We start from the raw sequence: 6,519 nt of genomic DNA, 5'->3' as shown, positions 1-6,519 counted from the left end.
AGACTGACTAAAGAAATACAGGAAAGGAAACAAATAACCCGAGTAAGAAATGAGAAGGACCACATCACAACAGAACCAAATGAAATTAAAAGAATCATTTCAGATTATTATGAAAAATTATACTCTAACAAATTTGAAAACCTAGAAGAAATGGATGAATTCCTGGAAAAACACTCCCTACCTAAACTAACACATTCAGAAGTAGAACAACTAAATAGACCCATAACAAAAAAAGAGATTGAAACGGTAATCAAAAAACTCCCAACAAAAAAAAGCCCTGGCCCGGACGGCTTCACTGCAGAGTTCTACCAAACTTTCAGAGAAGAGTTAACACCACTACTACTAAAGGTATTCCAAAGCATAGAAAATGACGGAATACTACCCAACTCATTCTATGAAGCCACCATCTCCCTGATACCAAAACCAGGTAAAGACATTACAAAAAAAGAAAATTATAGACCTATATCCCTCATGAACATTGATGCAAAAATCCTCAACAAAATTCTAGCCAATAGAATCCAACAACACATCAAAAAAATAATTCACCCTGATCAAGTGGGATTTATACCAGGTATATATATATTTTTTTTTTATGCAAGGCTGGTTTAATATCAGAAAAACCATTAATGTAATCCATCACATAAATAAAACAAAAGACAAAAACCACATGATCTTATCAATTGATGCAGAAAAGGCATTTGACAAAGTCCAACACCCATTCATGATAAAAACTCTCACCAAAATAGGAATTGAAGGAAAATTCCTCAACATAATAAAGGGCATCTATGCAAAGCCAACAGCCAATATCACTCTAAATGGAGAGAACCTGAAAGCATTTCCCTTGAGAACGGGAACCAGACAAGGATGCCCTTTATCACCGCTCTTATTCAGCATTGTGCTAGAAGTCCTAGCCAGGGCAATTAGGCTAGACAAAGAAATAAAAGGTATCCGGATTGGCAAGGAAGAAGTAAAGTTATCACTATTTGCAGATGACATGATTATATACACAGAAAACCCTAAGGAATCCTGCAGAAAACTACTGAAACTAATAGAAGAGTTTGGCAGAGTCTCAGGTTATAAAATAAACATACAAAAATCACTTGGATTCCTCTACATCAACAAAAAGAACACCGAAGAGGAAATAACCAAATCAATACCATTCACAGTAGCCCCCAAGAAGATAAGATACTTAGGAATAAATCTTACCAAGGATGTAAAAGACCTATACAAAGAAAACTACAAAGCTCTACTACAAGGAATTCAAAAGGACATACTTAAGTGGAAAAACATACCTTGCTCATGGATAGGAAGACTTAACATAGTAAAAATGTCTATTCTACCAAAAGCCATCTATACATATAACGCACTTCCGATCCAAATTCCAATGTCATATTTTAAGGGGATAGAGAAACAAATCACCAATTTCATATGGAAGGGAAAGAAGCCCCGGATAAGCAAAGCACTACTGAAAAAGAAGAAGAAAGTGGGAGGCCTCACCCTACCTGACTTCAGAACCTACTATACAGCCACAGTAGTCAAAACAGCCTGGTATTGGTACAACAACAGACACATAGACCAATGGAACAGAATTGAGAACCCAGACATAGATCCATCCACGTATGAGCAGCTGATATTTGACAAAGGACCAGTGTCAATTAACTGGGGAAAAGATAGCCTCTTTAACAAATGGTGCTGGCATAACTGGATATCCCTTTGCAAAAAAATGAAACAGGACCCATACCTCACACCATGCACAAAAACTAAGTCCAAGTGGATCAAAGACCTAAATATGAAGACTAAAACGATAAAGATCATGGAGGAAAAAATTGGGACAACCCTAGGAGCCCTAATACAAGGTATAAACAGAATACAAAACATTACCAAAAATGATGAAGAGAAACCCGATAACTGGGAGCTCCTAAAAATCAAACACCTATGCTCATCTAAAGACTTCTCCAAAAGAGTAAAAAGACCACCTACAGATTGGGAAAGAATTTTCAGCTATGACATCTCCGACCAGCGCCTGATCTCTAAAATCTACATGATTCTGTCAAAACTCAACCACAAAAAGACAAACAACACAATCAAGAAGTGGGCAAAGGATATGAACACACATTTCACTAAAGAAGATATTCAGGCAGCCAACAGATACATGAGAAAATGCTCTCGATCATTAGCCATTAGAGAAATGCAAATTAAAACTACGATGAGATTCCATCTCACACCAGCAAGGCTGGCATTAATCCAAAAAACACAAAATAATAAATGTCGGAGAGGCTGCGGAGAGATTGGAACTCTCATACACTGCTGGTGGGAATGTAAAATGGTACAACCACTTTGGAAATCCATCTGGCGTTATCTTAAACAGTTAGAAACAGAACTACCATACAACCCAGAAATCCCACTCCTCGGAATATACCCTAGAGATACAAGAGCCTTCATACAAACAGATATATGCACACCCATGTTTATTGCAGCTCAGTTTACAATAGCAAAAAGTTGGAAGCAACCAAGGTGTCCATCTACGGATGAATGGGTAAATAAATTGTGGTATATTCACACAATGGAATACTACGCATCGATAAAGAACAGTGACGAATCTGTGAAACATTTCATAACATGGAGGAACCTGGAAGGCGTTATGCTGAGCGAAATTAGTCAGAGGCAAAAGGACAAATATTGTATAAGACCACTATTATAAGATCTTGAGAAATAGTAAACCTGAGAAGAACACATACTTTTGTGGTTACGAGGGGGGGAGGGAGGGAGGGTGGGAGAGGGTTTTTTATTGATTAATCAGTAGATAAGAACTGCTTTAGGTGAAGGGAAAGACAACACTCAATACATGGAAGGTCAGCTCAATTGGACTGGACCAAAAGCAAAGAAGTTTCCAGGATAAAATGAATGCTTCAAAGGTCAGCGGAGCAAGTGCGGGGGTCTGGGGAACATGGTTTTCGGGGACTTCTAAGTCAATTGGCAAAATAATTCTATTATGAAATCATTCTGCATCCCACTTTGAAATGTGGCGTCTGGGGTCTTAAATGCTAACAAGCGGCCATCTAAGATGCAGCAATTGGTCTCAACCCACCTGGAGCAAAGGAAAATGAAGAACACCAAGGCCACACGACAACTAAGAGCCCAAGAGACAGAAAGGGCCACATGAACCAGAGACCTACATCATCCTGAGACCAGAAGAACTAGTTGGTGCCCGGCCACAATCGATGACTGCCCTGACAGGGAGCACAGCAGAGGACCCCTGAGGGAGCAGGAGATCAGTGGGATACAGACCCCAAATTCTCATAAAAAGACCAAACTTAATGGTCTGACTGAGACTGGAGGAATCCCGGCGGCCATGCTCCCCAGACCTTCAGTTGACACAGGACAGGAACCATCCCCGGAGACAACTCATCAGAAATGAAAGGGACTGGTTAGCGGGTGGGAGACAGACGCTGATGAAGAGTGAGCTAATGATATCAGGTGGACACTCGAGATTGTGTTGGCAACTCTTGTCTGGAGGGGGGATGGGAGGATAGAGAGAGAGGGAAGCCGGCAAAATTGTCAAGAAAGGAGAGACTGAAAGGGCTGACTCAAGAGGGGGAGAGCAAGTGGGAGTAGGGAGTGAGATGTATGTAAACTTATATGTGACAGACTGATTGGATTTGTAAACGTTCACTTGAAGCTTAATAAAAGTTATTTAAAAAATAAATAAATAAATAAAAATAAACAGGAACAAATACACAAGCATTTCAGCACTTAGTGAACATCTCGACTAAATCAGAACTTTCCTTTTCTGGCCTTCAAAGTCGCAAACTTGTGAATGACTTCATCAAAATCAATGCCTTTCACCAACTCACTTTCAATTAATAACCTCACAGAGGATCAGAAAGCCTTGACTGTCCCATGGTAGATTGCAAATAGTTCTTTATAAGTGTCAGCTTCGAAAATCTCCTCTTGCATAAAGCTACAGACACACAAATCATCAGAAATAATTTTAGGTTTAGTGAAAGGGTTGGGGGAGATTCTATGAAGTCCCATGCAGCTATGAATGTCAAAATGTGTAAAGTTGCCCAATCTTTGGCTTCTTCCAGGTCAATCTCTGCTTCCTTCAGGTGCCTTCTCAGCCTTGGTATCTCTAAAAGCTCACTCTCAGATACCTAATCGTAGAAAGCGGTCAGTTTTGGAATGGATGTCTTTAACTCTTCTCCTTGGCAGATACGAGACTTTTTCTGAACAGCCTCAAACATGACTGCTACTTCCTTGATGGCTCTTGATCTGATCCAGAGTTCAGAATGAAAGTGATCAATGTGCTCAAGCATCACGCTCTTAGTTTCTTCTTGCAGAGCGAGTCCAGCATCACTTGCCTGCTCCCCATCCCCTGCCATTCTCTTCTTGAACCTGGCTTTTCTCTCTACTGCAATTCCGTATTTGTCTGATTTTAAAAGCACCTGTCGAATTGCATGCTCCACTAGCTGACTGTGATCCTCGTGCAGAAAAATCTTAGCGCCTCTAGCTTTTCCACCACCTGGTCGAGAGTTAAGCCGTCAGTCTGCAGGTACTGCTGTGTAAGATTAACTTCCTGAAGTACATCACACCAGAAGTACAGGTAGCACAGAAAAGTGAAATCACAGGCAGCAGGCAAAAGACCTTGTGCCGCTGCTCCTCTTGTGTCTACATTTTCATGTGGATCACAAAGAGCTTCATTCGCCGCCACAAACCTATCAAACTTTTCTCTAACTGGCTTAACTGTAGCATGATCAGAGCTCCAGCATGCTGTTGATAGCCTTTTCACTGACATTCCAGTATGGTTAATTAACGCATGTTTTGTTTTTTTTTTTTATGGATAGGTAGAAGCAGCAAGGAAAGAAAACTTTATCTCAAGAGTTCCAGAAAATGTCACACACCATGTGTTTTCAGCCAAAGACTGCTGACTGCACAAGTTAAGTGAATAGTCCACACATCCATTAAAAACGTTTCTTGTTTTTTCCCTTAAGAGTGGCTTGTACACCTCCATGAATTCCAGGCATATTGGCAGCATTAACGTAACCAGTTTTTTAAGATTGTCAGAGCTGAGGTCAGCAGATTTTTCCCCTTTAAAGGGAAAAATCCTAGAAAGACTTCTTTCCCTTCAACTTTCCTATTGTTGATTTTTACATAACAGATCACTTCAGGTCAGTAGGTGATATGTCAGGTGTGCTTTCAAACATGATCCCAAGTACTTCACAGACCTTATGTCCATGACAAGCTTCTCCTCCATGCGATTTGCCAGGGCGCTTATAAACTCCTTTTGAGTTTTGGTGCAAGATAAGAGGCTGATACTTTGAGTTTACATGTGCTCCGTTTTAATGTCATTAGGTGCTCTTTCAGCACTGGATTGTATTTTGAAAGCATCTCAACCATCTCAAGAAAGTTCCCTTTATTCAATGAAGATTCATCTTCCTTGTGGCCACGGGATATCAGATTCTGCATGAAAGAAACAAGGTAACATGAAGCAATCGGTGCAAGATGTCCCTCCAGTTTTTCTTCTCGGTTTCTGTCCAAGCAGTTTCAGCTACCATCAGGAAAATCAGGTCTATCAATTGGAGACTGAGGAGCAGTGCCTTCTGATGAACCCTGGCCATCATGTGGACGTTTGACATATTGAAGCGTGGATCCAGCAAGTGTTTTGAGTAATTTCATTCTTGCCTCTTTTGCTCATACCCACTGGGCCTCTTTCATTTGTTCACTCCATGTGGCATGATAGAATATCCCTGTACAGTAAAAAAAAAAAAAAAAAAAAGACAAATTAGCAATATTTCAAAAAAAATAAGAAAGTGTAAAACATAAATTTATTGGATATGTTAGTTCTATCAAATGTAAATTTTAATGTGTCAGTATTTTTTAAACTGTAATTCAAATTTAAATCCTGAAAACTTCATAAAAGTCAGATATATACATGGAAGACTGATTTTTTTAATTGTACTTTAGATGAAGGTTACAGAGCAAATTAATTTCTCATTAAACATTTAATACACACATTGTTTTGTGACATTGGTTGCCTACCCCACGAGACATGTCAACACTCTCCCCTTCTCAACCTTGGGCTCCCCATTACCAGCTTTCCTGTCTTCTCCTGTCTTTTCATCCTTGCCCCTGGGCTGCTGTGCCCATTCAATCTCATTTTGTTTTATGGATCTGTCTAATCTTTGGCTGTAGAGTGAAACTCAGGAGTGACTTCAGTACTGAGTTAAAAGAGTGTCCGGGGGCCATACTCTCTGTCAGACCAGTAAGTCTGGTCTTTTTTTGTAAGTTAGAATTTTGATCTATATTTTTCCCAGCTTTGTACAGGACCCTCTATTGTGAACTCTGTCAGGGCAGTCAGTGGTGGTAGCTGAGCACCATCTAGTTGTGTTGGACTCAGCCTGATGGAGGCTATGGTAGCTGTGGTCTGTTAGTCCTTTGGACTAATCTTTCCCTTGCATCTTTGGTTTTCTTCATTCTCCCTTTCTCCAGACAGAGTGGGACCAGTGGAGTATATCAGAT

Source organism: Loxodonta africana, chromosome 14 (assembly GCF_030014295.1).
Source record: "Loxodonta africana isolate mLoxAfr1 chromosome 14, mLoxAfr1.hap2, whole genome shotgun sequence".
NCBI classification, from domain to species: Eukaryota; Metazoa; Chordata; class Mammalia; order Proboscidea; family Elephantidae; genus Loxodonta; species Loxodonta africana.
The sequence above is the reverse complement of the archived record's forward strand: the minus strand, read 5'-3'. Positions refer to the sequence as shown.